We start from the raw sequence: 14,354 nt of genomic DNA on the forward strand, positions 1-14,354 counted from the left end.
ATTGGGGATGACTTCTCACCTGCAATATCCTGAGTTTCTTAAATAGGGTTTACCAGAAAATTTGGAAAATTAATGTTAAAGAGTACTAAATGTTTTTCAAGAAACCAATAGCCTAAAAAATTCCGAAGGCTCATCTGTTGCAGATTCCCCACATCGAATAAACTCAGAAGGGTCATGCCTACTTAAATGGAAAATACTTGCCTTTGGCCTGGTAAGTCATATCACTTAGCACAAAGACTTTATTCTTACAAATATGACTTGTATTAGCTTACAGCTTTGAGATTTCTTTCCGAGTCAGAAGTTTTAGAATCTTCATCAGAGCTGTGTCCTTTGTTCTCCACAATCCAATATCCTCTTTTCCCTTAATTAATAAATGTTTAAAATTCATGGCTACAAGAGAAATTCAGAGAACCATATACAGATTATCTGACAGGTATAGCTCTTCTAAGCACAGATACTTGGTTTCCATATGACAACTTGCCATTTTTCCTAATTTACCAGATTAACATGCTCTTACGGGTAGAATCTCCCCTAAATCAGCATGTGGGAGTGTGTGTCTGAGTTGTAACCTGTCATCACATTAGCATAGTCAATGGAAAATAATTGTAACTAGAGTCAGGAGACTTGCAGCTAAGTTCTAGCTCTGCCAGTGGAGTTATTTGGAAAGTTATGCTTAGGCTGTACTCCATTTTAAAAAGCAGATGTTTTCCTGTATCAATCTACCTCTCAAGTAAATTTTAATAAGAAGAAATGAAGGAAAGTTTTAAAACTGTATCAGTGATGATAAAAATAAAACAATAATCTATTTTATTGTAGCCACTGAGTCCACTGTAGTTCTGCATTGCTTTAAATAATTTGTTAAAGATAATGCTTTGTTTCAACATGTTACAATTTAATAATTGATATTTACCAGTTTAAAATCAAAGATAATATATGACTTTAGTTGAATATCATTATGTTATAGGATCCTTCAGAGCTGCATTTTCACTTCTAAATAAAATATGCTTTGTTTAATTTACCTTTCTGCTGTATAAAGTCACTAGGCCATTTTGGGTCCTCTTTTTTATTCTAACAGTAATAGACATTTTATATAGAATTTTATATTTGCAAAATGTTTCATTTATATGAATTCTCACAAATGACCCATCAGAGATGAAGAATTCAAAAGATACAGTTCTATCGAAGACAAAAATATGTGTGAATCAAGGCACAGATACAGCTTTATCTTGAAGTATTCAAAACTGCCAATCGTAAACATCTTGGAGCAAATGGGTAGCAATCTTCCATAAATACTACAATGAATGCTCTGGTGCTATTGTGTTATACTCCATATAGTTAATCTAATAATATAGTAAATTATTTGCCCTCATTTCTTGTTGCTTTGAGCTGAATATATACCATCCTTTACACTGTATTTCCCCAAACAAATCACTGAATAAAAGGTCAGCCTGGATTGAGTTATGTGAGCTGCCAATTTGTTTGCCATTTCATAGTTATCATGTAATGGAAATTTATTGACTTTTCAGAAACAAATACAGAAAAAAAAATGTAACAACAAGGAGATGTTTAAACATTTGTCACAGTCTGAGGATCAAAATGACCTAGACAAGTTAAATTCTTTAGTGGAAATTGACAAGAGAGACTTGATTGCACAGAAACTCATATGAAAACCTGAGTGTTGATTGCTTTTGTAGTGCAATTTCCTGTTGTTATGATTTAAGAAATTTAGGTGGCCTGGTACAATTTGGGCAAAAATGGGATGATAAGTCAGGTTGGGCTTACTTTAATAGACAACTCCATTAAAAACACTTGGGTCTCTGGTCTATTTGTTTTTATGCATTAAAATCAAACCCAGAGATGTTTCTTAATGCTAGTCTTTGATTCTAGGATATAGCCTTGGAAAGATTTTCTACTGATGGCCAGCCTGGCCTTCCTTGCACTGCCTTGCTCCTAGCCTCAGACTGAAATCCATTCTGTTGAGCAACATAAAAACACAGGATAGATGGTGATGCAAGGATAATCTACTCTTTGCCTTAGCTTGAATCTATCTGCATCTTCTTAATGAGTCATAATATACTTTTCAGGTACAAGATACTTAACACAGGTGCCTTGGAGCTGGTCTTGCTATTCTTGGAACCCGATATTTATTCTACGAGATCTACTTCCTCCTTGTCTCTGCTGGCCCTAACAGTTTGGGACAGAAATCTGGCTTTTTCTAATCCTGAATGAGAAATGATCATAATCTCTGTCAGGTTGGATGATAGATTATATTCAGAAAAGGCTCTAGCAAAGCAAAGTTTTCTTCCCTTTCTGGTCTCAAAATGGCCAGTTTTAACGCAAGTATTAATTCTAACAGCATGTCATTAAGGCGACAACACAACGTAGCACATCCAAATTCTCCTATGAAATATATTAATGCCGTAGGCTTTCAGCATATTCTCAGCTAATCAAGGAATTGTAAACCACAATTTGAGAAGAAAAGAATTAACTTAATGGCAAAGATGACTCGTTTGAAATATCCAGGATGCTCATTTTGCTGTTCCCTCCCAATTGCAACCCATTCCACATTTAAGATCTGTAACATGTAACACCCACCTTCCTTGAATCACATTCTATTACTAGAGAGAATGTTTTTATTTATAATTAAAAGAAAACCTATTTCACTTTTTAAAATAATGAAAGGATTATACAAACTATCTTTAAAGGTCAAATTTCAGAATAAGCTTTAGGTAAAGTTTGACTGGAATTCTGAACTCTGTCTTGTTCACTGTTTAATTCTGTTGTCTTCTTTGTATTTCCCTCATGATCACAAAATGGCTATAGCTCCAGTCCTCACACTGACACGTGCACCCCATATTGTCCAGAATGAGAGAGGGAGAGAGAGAAACCGTTTCCCAGAATTAACAGAAAATAAGCTGAGAGTCATTTTAAATAGAATGGTGTAAGTCACATGTTCACCTCTGAGCACATCAGTCTTTCTGAACCCAGGCCACCTGCTGCCTCCCTTAAAAATCTCTGGAATGGAATGAATCTACAGTAGGTATCTGGGTTTACTGGAAAGATGGAGGGTCAAGTGATCAAAATGTCTACTTTATTAGTGGAAACCCAGAGAAGTATCCACATGATAAGGGTCTGCACATCATGTTACATGAGAACTAGCTGAAGATTAAGCAGATGCTAAATCCGGACTGAGTTCATAGCTCAACAACATCATTTATGAAAATTGATCACTTTGTTTCATTTAATTTAAACATAATATTGGAGAACTATGGAATGAAGTTACAATGAAAGTTAACATGATCTTAGGCTATGTTCATAAGTATGTAGTTAAGTTTCAATTTATGCTAGTCTGATTTAACATGGATTACTATTATTAAGTGTAAGTGTAACAAATTAAAAGTGATATCATGTGAAGAAGGACAAGGAACTTAAAACAATTTCATATGACTATTCTGGTCAGAAAGTCATGTTTTAGCACTAACTACATACACATTTAAGCCATTTAGTTTCTGTGTGTATGAGTCTAGGCTTCAGACATACATACGTATAATATATATATGCTTTTATTTTTATTTTTGACTTTTGAATGCAATGTATGAAAGCATTCTCATTATAAAAATTCTGGCAATATTTATATTAGGTGAGCAAACCACCTTTTTATCTTCATATTTTCTATCCTTATAATTCATATATTTATGGAATTCTTTGTTTTATATTTTGCATTATAAATATTTTTAACAGAAAATATGAGAATAAATTATTTAAAAACATATACAAGTTTCATATAAACCATTTAAACAAACCCCCACCCAACTTAAATAAACTTAAATATATTTTAATATTTTCTTCAGATATGTATCTTTACTATGATAAAATATAGATCACATAAAATTTACCATTTTAACCATTTGTAGGTATACAGTTCAATGGCATTAAGTACATTCAAACTGTTGTACACAATCTCTGACACTCCTTTACAGAACTTTTTTTTTGTCTTTCCAAACTGAAACTCTGTATGCATTGAACAATAAGTCCATACTTCCTTCTCTTGCAGGTATATTTGTAAAGAAATAAAAAATTCCAGATACAATTTAAACTCTCTTCTAATACCTTTCCTGATACTAATCACTCTTCTCCCCAAGATAACTCCATCCAGATATTGGTTTCTATCCTTTTCTCAATGATTTACTAGTTTCACCAAGAGTTTACCTGTGTCTTTTAAGATTTAAATATAGTTTTTACTCAACATTAATTATGGAGATTTGTTTAAATTAACACCTGTGACCTTGATCCATTGATTTTAACTATTGTAGTACATTTGGTTGTGTGATTACATGTCAATGTATGTTCTTTCTAATTCTCAATGGATGTTTAGGTTATTCTACATTTTTTACTGTTATTATTTAATTTACTTGATATTTCAAAATTGCTATCGAAGTTGGCATACCAATTTACTTTCATACCAGCATTGAATAAGAGTTAATGTTTATTCACTTCTAGTGCTAACATTTAACATATGTTTTGCAAATCTGAGTGTATAATTTTAATTAATTAGATTTTACATTGCTTTTTTAATAGTAAGGTTAGGTATCTTTTCTTGGCCAATTGAATTTCCTACCCATGAATTCAAAATCTTTGCATGCTTTTCACATTGGGCATAATTTTAAGTTATATTTACTAACTTATAAGAGGTATTTGTATTTGCTGGCTGCTAATCTTTTATACTTTATATTTGTTAAAATAATTCTATTCAACTTTGTCTTTTCTTTTTTCTTTTTCTATAAAACCTTTTCTTGTGAACACGTCATTCATGTTAATTTAATTCAAATTACCTTTTTCTTTTTCTTGATTTATGTCTCTTGCTCCTGTGTTATATGCAATGACCTAAAGAGTGTTTTTCTTTCACATCTTGCTTTTAATGTTTTGGGGTTTTTTCCTAGTTTTTATGACAAAATCCAAGGTCATAAGTATGTTTTTCCTTTCCTTCTTTTTATTACTTTGCCATAAAGCAAGTCTGAAATGGCCTTCAAGGGCTTACTGGAGACTTTACTATCACGTTTGGTAACTCTTGATGTCTGTAGGTAAGAAACAGAGGCTCACCAATTACCTGATTATTTTTAATAACTTCACTGATACATCCCTGTTGGCAGTAAAAGATATTGAATGTGCTGATTTGCTTCCCTCAGCTGCACAAAGTCTAAGGTAGTGAATAACTCTGGGCTGAAAATCTCTTGACAGCTGGAGTGGAGGAAGGATCCCTAAATTCTATTGATTGTTATTCATGGGAGGAGGTCAAATATCAACATTAACAGGAGTTTGAACGGAGTTGATTTCAACCCTTGTGGATAACTTTGAGGGGTTCAAGACCAGTGGAGGAAGTAATTGCACATGTGGTGAAAATAGCCAGCAAACTAGAATTAAAAGTGGAGCCTGAATGTAACCAAATTGCTGCAATCTCATAATAAAACTTGAATGGATGAGGAGTTACTTCTTATGGATTAGCAAATAAAGTGGTTTTTTTGAAATGATGTGTACTCCTTGTTAAGATGCTGTGAACACTGTTGAAATGACAAAAAGATTTAAAATATTACATAAACTTAGTTGATAAAGCAGGGGCAATGTTTGAGAAAACTGACTCCAATATTGAAAGAAGTTCTGTAGGAAAATGCTATTAATATCAAACACCATCTTATGGGACAGAGAAATCTTTTATGAAAGAAAGAGTCCATGAGGCAGAAAAATTCATTGCTGTCTGATTTAAAAACTTGCCACAGCTCTCCAACCTTCTGCAACCACCACCCTGATCCATGAGCAGCCATCAACATGGAGATAAGACTCTTTATCAACATAAAGGTTATGACTTATTGAAGGCTTAAAGGTTCTCAGGATTTTTTGCAATGAAATATTTTTATAAATTAAGATATATACATTGTTTTTTAGACATAATGATTGCACATTCACTAGACTACAATATAGTGTAAACATAACTTTTATATGCACTTTTTGGGAAATCAAAAACTTTATGTGACTTGTTTCATTCTGTTACTCACTTTAATACAGTGGTCTGGAATGTAACCTGCAATATCTCTGAGGTATGCCTGTATTTTTAACTTTACAGTTTAAATATTGCCTATCCTGTTTGATTGTAACAAAAGCACTGTGAAGTGGGCAAGGCAAGGATTTTTCCCTTTCAACAAATGAGAAACAAACTCAGAGTAAATATCTTTCTTGAGATCACATAACTAATAAAAGAGGCAGTACTGTTTTCATTAATTCATTTATTCAACCAGAAAAGTGTATAGAGTGTATAGTGATAGACGCTTTCTAGGCCTTCAAAATACAACATATAGTAAGAAACTTATTAACTACATAACTAGATTTGCTTAATTTTGTCTAATTAATACTTGGACATTTATTTACTATAGTAACTCTCAGTATGGTCTCTGAACATTTATTCAAATTAATCTTACTACTTTATGAATCAAGCAATGCACAAACCTTATCCTCTTCTCAAGATAATGAAACATGTAGCAACTTTTGATGAGATAATTAGCATTATTCTGGCATTTCTGTAATTCCACCTAGAATAAGCGCATAAGAATAAATTACAGAGAACTCTGTAGTTATTAACGTACCTAAGGGGAAAGGCCTTGATCTTTAAAATTATTTTATTGAATGCTTGAAAACTATTGAGAGCTTAATAAATGTTAAATGAATGAGTAGTTTTTAATTTCAAAGATATAACAATTCCATGTGGAAGACATGTATTTATTTATTTTAGGAGTAATTTTTTTGGTTAATTTTATTTATTTTATTTTTCCATAAGTTACTGGGTACAGGTGGTATTTGGTGACATGAGTGAGTTCTTCAGTGATGAATTGTGAGATTCTGGTTCACTCATCACCCGAGCGGTATACACTGCACCACATTTGTAGTTTTATCCCTCTCTCTACTTCAACTCTTCCCCACAACTCTCCAAAGTCCATTGTGTCATTCTTATGCCTTTGTGTCCTCATAGCTTAGCTCCCCCATATCTGTGAGAACATACAATGTTTGGTTTTTCATTCCTGAGTTACATCGCTTAGAATAATAGTCTCCGGTCTCATCCAGGTTACTACAAATGCTGTTAATTCATTCCTTTTCGTGGCTGCATAGTATTTCATTATATACACATTATATACAATGTGTTATATACAATGACCTAAAGAGTGTTTTTCTTTCACATCTTGCTTTTAATGTTTTGGGTTTTTTTGCCCAATTTTTATGACAATATCGAAGGTCATGAGTATATATATATATATATATATATATATATATATATATATAAACAGTTTCTTTATCCACTTGTTGATTGATGATCATTTCAGTTGGTTCCACGATTTTGCAATTGTGAATTGTACTGCTGTAAACATGCATGTGCAAGTATCTTTTTTGCATAATGACTTCTTTTCCTCTGGGTAGATATCCAGTAGTGGGATTGCTGATCAAATGGTAGTTCTACTTTTAGTTATTTAAGGAATCTCCACACCATTTTCCATAGTGGCTGTACTAGTTTATATTCCCACAAGCACTGTAGGAGCATTCCCTATTCACTGCATCCATGTCAACATCTACTGTTTTTTTGATTTTTTGATTATGGCCATTCTTGCAGGAGTAAGGTGGTATCGCATTGTGGTTTTGATTTGCATTTCCCTGATCATTATTGATCCTGAGCAGGTTTTCATGTTTGTTGGCCATTTGTATATCTTCTTTTGAGAATTGTCTATTCATGTCCTTAGTTCAGTTTTCGATGGGATTGTTTTTTTCTTACCGATTTGCTTGAGTTCATTGTAGATTCTGGATATTAGTCCTTTGTCAGATGTATAGATTGTGAAGACTTTCTCCCACTCTGTGGGTTGTCTGTTTACTCTGCTGACTGTTCCTTTTGCTGTAGAGAAGCTCTTTTGTTTAATTAGGTACCAGCTATTTATCTTTTAATTGCATTTGCTTTTGGGTTCTTGGTCATGAAGTCCTTGCCTAAGCCAATGTTTAGAAGGGTTTTTCAAATGTTATCTTCTAGGATTTTTAGTTTCAGGTCTTAGGTTTAAGTCCTTAATCCATTTTGAGTTGATTTTTGTATAAGGTGAGAGATGAGAATCCAGTTTCATTCTCCTACATGTGGCTAGCCAATTAACTGAGCACCGTTTGTTTAAAAAGGTGTCCTTTCCCAACTTAACATTTTTGTTTGCTTTGTTGAAGATCAGTTGCCTGAAAATATTTGGGTTTATTTCTGGGTTCTCTATTCTGTTCCATTAGTCTATGTCCCTATTTTTATACCAGTACCATGCTGTTTTGGTGACTATGGCCTTGTAGTATAGTTTAAAATCAGGTAGTGTGATGCCTCCAGATGTATTCTTTTTGCTTAGTTGTGCTTTGGCTATGTGGGCTCTTTTTGGTTCCATACAAATTTTACAATTTTTTTTCTAACTCTGTGAAGAATGATGGTGGTATTCTGATGGGAATCGCACTGAATTTGTAGATTGCTTTTGGTAGTATGGGGAACACAGATATTTAAACCACAATAACCCACAATAAGAAAGTTACGCACAATCTGGGACATACACCCCTATATTGTCCATTGACATTTTATGTATTCATTAGGAATTAGTCTTGGTAAATCACAGCGGTAAATACAATTTCTTCTATTACCATTCTTCTTTACTTAAATAGGCCATTTCCAACTTTCCATTCTTCTTTATTTCATTTTTTATTATGGTTAAAGGTCTTAGGTTATCCCAGTGTCTCACTGAAGAGCTCTTCACATCATGTCTATCTAGAACATCAAAGTAGATTTTTTAACCCAATTTCTTCAGTGCAACCACTTTATCAAGTGGTTAAGAAGATCTATTTGCTATCATTAACAAACCTTTAAATAGTAATGCATTAATTCTCTTGAAGATATTTACATTAGGTGATTTTTGTCTTCAAGAATTTTGTTGACCCAAAAAAAAATGCATCACAGATGTTTTTGACGTTTTTGATGGGAAATATTCAAAGGTTTTTCCAAAGCCCCTCAGACCTCAGGAATGGGCAACTGCTTATCTTGTTTTGACTGAGACCAGCCCTGAGGAATTATTTGGAAGATCTGTGTTTGCCTTGAGCTCCAATTATTGGCATAAGACTATTAATTAATTTTTGTACTTCAATGTCTCACTTGAAATGAGAACCTTATCCGAACTTAACCTTCCAGAGCATGGTGTAGATTAATTAGATAAAGCACAGTGAATCATTACTTCAGAGGTTTATCATTAGTACAGTTCTATAGGAAATACCTTCATTATTCTACCATCATTTGGTTTATAAATTTATAAACATATAATTAATTATAATCTTTTTCTGTTAAGACCTTGAATATTTGTCTTTGATGAGTTTGATCAAAGGCTTAATCAAACAATGGTTGCTAATCTCATCTTGCTAATTGGTTTTGTTGTTAATTAAGAACTTATCTTCTTACAGGCACATTAAAATTTCTGAATTTATGAGTATCTCCAAAGTTTATTTCTTCCCCCAAAAAGGAACAGTTTTCTTTAGTGTCTTAATTCTGTAAATGTGAGGATATTATCTTTAACTCACACAACATATTATTTATTTCAGCTTAATACTGAACAAATTTCTAATGATTTTTTTTCTTTTATAACTTGTTAAATATTTTTGGAAAGCCCCATCTCTTATAAAAAGTCCCTCAAAATTATTTGTCTCTCAATAACTATCTTGAAATATCTTCTTTTATGAAATAAATATAGTTACTTATTAACTTGATATCTAATTTTACCTACCTATGATTCATTTATTAATACATAGATTAATTATGCATTCTTTCCCGTATTATTTCTATACATGTCCTAATTTACTGTTTTATGAGTTTAAATAATGTTACATATGATGGAGATAAGTATTTCCCTTCCTGTTCATCCTTTTTTCTTTCTTTATTACATCCACCTCCCCATCCCCCTTTTTTTGCCCAGCCTTTTTTTTTTTCTTTTCATCGTCTTTACTCTCTCCCTCCTTCTTTTACAACTCCACGTGAGGGCACTTCTTGCTTCAGGAAAACAGGCAATTCTATTATTTTCAGCTTTCATATTGCTACCCATTCTCAGGTTAAAACTGTCTTTTTGTACTACTTTCTGATGCTGCTGCGTGGTCATATTCCCATGCCATAGTCCTTTAAGCAAACATATTTTGCCCCCAAGTCACAGATATTGGTCCTTTAAAGAAGTTAAGAAATGTAGGGCTAAAGGCTTAGCTACATTTCAGCAAGAAGAAAACAAGTCACTTCCTCTCCTACGGAGAATGAACAGCTGAATGATAGTTGTGCTGTGATCAGTCACCTCAGCCTACTTATTTGCCTGTGAAATCATCTACAGAAACTGCTTAGTGTCAAGAATGGTTACATTCTGCAATTTGACACATTCAGAAGAAGGTACAGGGATGCTTGGAGCCTATAATAGACTCATTTCCACAGGAAACTGTAGTATAGAGAGGATTACTTTTTAAAAATGATAATAGTACCAGTTATTGAGTATATACAAAGGGTCAGTGTTGTACTTACTTTACATGCATTAGCTCAAATAGTGATTAGCCTAATAACTGCTAATATGGCAGGTATTATAAATAGCCTCATTTGATTGTTAAACTCTCTGAGCTTTGATTTGTTCATCTAAGTTTATGTCGGTCACATATTTATCAAGTGGAAGGGATGGGCAGGTTTGTTTGACTCCAAAATTAATGCATCTAACCATTTCTTAAGTATAGACCCCCACAGAGGGGCTTCATAGACAGCCATCTCAGTACTTGGCTAGAAACCCAAGGCAGAAAACACTGCCTTGTAAAAGTAAGAGACAAATTTGAACTCAGGGCTATTAAATTTCATACTTTCCATGATATGCTGATGCTCTTCAATCTTAGACCTGCTGTACCAAAATCTCTAAGAGATGGGGTCTAGTTACTGGAAATTTTATCATTTTAAGCATAGAATAAAATGTTCTATATGAAAAGAAATTTGCATTTAATTAATTTAGTTGTGAGACAATCACCAAGGGGGTCATTTATTCCCAATCCATACTCTCTAATAATGGTTAGCAGATAAATTACCTAGGTGTTTTCAATAAAACCTCTGCATGGAACATTGAAAGTACAAAAAAAAGAAAAAGAATTAAAGAGTTACTCATTGCAGTGTTGACTGCATTTCAAGTCCAGCAACAAAGATTAAATTAAAGTTCCAGAGGTGGCAGCAGGTGTTCAGGTGTTGAGTCATAACCAGATTGTACTTGTGGTGATCTTAAACATATACCCTATTCCCTAGCTTGCCCTATTATTCCTGAGCCTGATTCTCCAATATGCTTTATAAATTGCTTGATGTTCTTTCAACACATATTATTTATGCTTAAGCCCAAATTGGATTTTGTTGCTTGCAATGAAGACCAAGCCTGAATCACCAGGTGATTATCATAATAAGCTAGATTTCAATACACAGTATAGATTGTATGTCATTTTCCTGAAACAAACAAAAAGGTAAATCTGTGGAATCCAATAAACTCCTTATGTTTAATCTGTATTTAAAACAAAGCTTTCCAAAGACAAAAAATATAAATAATATTTAGTCATAGTGAAGTAGGTACTACTCTTGAAAGTTAAGGACATGTGATTTCTATGTTCTCTATATGGAAACCTTGTGGCTGAATAGTCAGAGACAGCACTGTAACCTTAAGCTGATGCCTAAAAGATAAGTAGAATCAGCTAGCCTGGAAGACAATCCCTTCAATATATGCCAGCAAAAGCCCCAAATATGTCGGTTACAGCAAAGAGTTAATGTCTTCACAAACCAAAGTCATCTTTAAGGAAAAATCTCAACATTCATTTGAAAAATATGTTCAAAATAACTTCTATCTTAGGAAAAAATATATTTAACAATAAGAAAATGCATTATCTGAATAAGCAGTAACATAAGAGAATCTGACTTTAATGTAGCAAGCATAGCAAACAAGTGCTGCCCCTGCAAAATATTTACCTTGACAGGTTTCATACATGGAAAACAGACATTTCGATTGCAAACATAATTTTGATAAACTCCTCTTGGAATTTTATTTAAGGCCTTGGACGGATCATTATTTAATGGTGGTCTGGCTTTTTTGGAAAAAAAAAAACCAAAAAACTATACAGTATTTGAAAAGTGTAGGGTTGGGATGGGGTTTATACATGTTTTTATAACAAAACCTAGAATGCCCTTAATATAATAAAATGCATTTTTTGTGTCTTTAAATGTGACTCACAAAACAAATCTCAATGATTCTTCACAAAACTTTTCTTAGTAATCAACACATCCTTGAAGATGATTGATTGATAGATAGATTAGATAGATAGATAGATAGATAGATAGATAGATTGATTGATTGATTGATTTATAGCCTGTGCAGAAGTCTTCTTTGAAGGGCACTAATTATTTGGAAATTGGATACACCAACTCTGCTATGGGAGTTTTGAAAAATAACCCAGAACCACTACTTTCTGATAAAATTCAGGTTGGCAGGTAATAAGAAGTATATACAGAAAAATCCTATATTATTTTAAAATTCTGAACCTACTATTTTTATTAAGTGAATAAGTCAACTATAGATGAAAATTATAAAATGATTAACACTTAGGCATTATGCTGAAACATAAAATACTTAAATGTATATTAATTGTCCTTTTTCTTTGACTTTCGATACATTGATTACCAGACTCTTATATGTGGCTCATTCACACCAACTTCATCATTTTTAAGAAAGTTAAGTCAGTTTGTTAAGTGTTAATAAAGCATATAATTTGTTTACCTGGAAGCAACAATTTCTTTTCGTTTCATACAATGTATTAGATTGTTTGATGTTTAGTGGAATTATGCAATTATAGGCTCATGTACAACAGAATAAATAGGTTTAGGAATAAATACAACTGACTATTAGAAAGTATTCAACTAAAATTATAGGAATCATAAGGTGGGGTGTCCTTAGCTTGCCAGTTACAAGGATAGAGTATGTTATGAATAGTTATCAATATGCCTTACAGAGAACATACTCAATCCAGTAGGCTTCAGAGATGAAATAGATGGAGTCTTGCTCTGTCATCCAGGTTGGAGTTAAGTGGTGTTATCTCAGCTCACTGTAACCTCCATCTCCCAGCTTCAGGTGACTCTCCTGCCTCTGTCTTCTGAGTAGTTGGAAGTACAGGAGCCTGCCACCATGCCAGGCTAATTTTTGTATTTTTAGGAGAGACAGGGTTTCACCATGTTGGCCAGGCTGGTCTTTAACCCCTGACCTCAAGAGATCTGTCTGCCTTGGCCTCTCAAAGTGCCAGGATTACAGGTGTGAGCCACTATTCCTAGCCTACAGGTGTGACAAGTTCTGATGTGAACAGCACATATACGATTACAACATTAAATTTGATCTTGCATTTTTTCAGTATTTGAAGGTTATTTACAACAAATTCAGCAAACTATATTTAGTCTTTGATGATTTGTCAGACTCAAAGTTAACACCTCTGTGCCTCGATTTCCTCATCTGAACTGGGATTAATATAGTCCCCACTCTACAGGTTGCTAGAAGGATTAAATGAGTTAATATATAAAGTATCTAGAGCAGTGCCTGGAACATAGTATGTGCCAGGGCTTCTCTGCTGTACTCTCTTGTTATTGTACAGTGCACAGCCTGTACAGCTCTGTGCAGCAGCCTTGGGGAATGCTATGTAATTGTTAGCTACTATTTCAATTCTTACAGTTGTGAAAAGTAGAAGTAAAGAGCTTATGTAACTTGCTCACAGTCACAGAGCTGATAAGCAGGAGATCAGATTCCAACTTACATGTGTAATGCTCTATTACTTGGCTTTGGAGGTGAATTACATGATAAAGGTCAACACAATGTTGCACTTGCTATCTTCTATATTTGGCATTAAAGCTGATTCTGATGACTGGACTTGTGCTTAAATGTCTGCTACCCTCTCCCTCGAAAAAGGACAGAAGTGCTTACTTTGTCATTTATGCAGAGAATAACAAGTCTCCAGGAGAGCTGAAGACATTTTTCAGATCATAAGTAAGCATACCAGATTGCAGGTACACTTACTGTGAAAGATGCCAACTGCTGTTGGGGGGTATTTGATACAGGAGTTTGATATTCGATAGTCTATTTATATATGGTTGAAAATCATTTTGAAAGTTAACTAAGTCAGATATAGTTTTGGAATTCAAAAATGAGAACATTTTAAACGGTTTTTTAGTTCACCTGTATTTCGATAATGCTTCTTTTACAAAACGCCACTGTCCTTTTAGTATATTATGATCTGTT

The sequence above is a fragment of the Aotus nancymaae genome, unplaced genomic scaffold (genome assembly GCF_030222135.1).
Source record: "Aotus nancymaae isolate 86718 unplaced genomic scaffold, 86718_ANA_hifiasm-v0.15.2.pri h1tg000057l, whole genome shotgun sequence".
NCBI lineage: Eukaryota > Metazoa > Chordata > Mammalia > Primates > Aotidae > Aotus > Aotus nancymaae.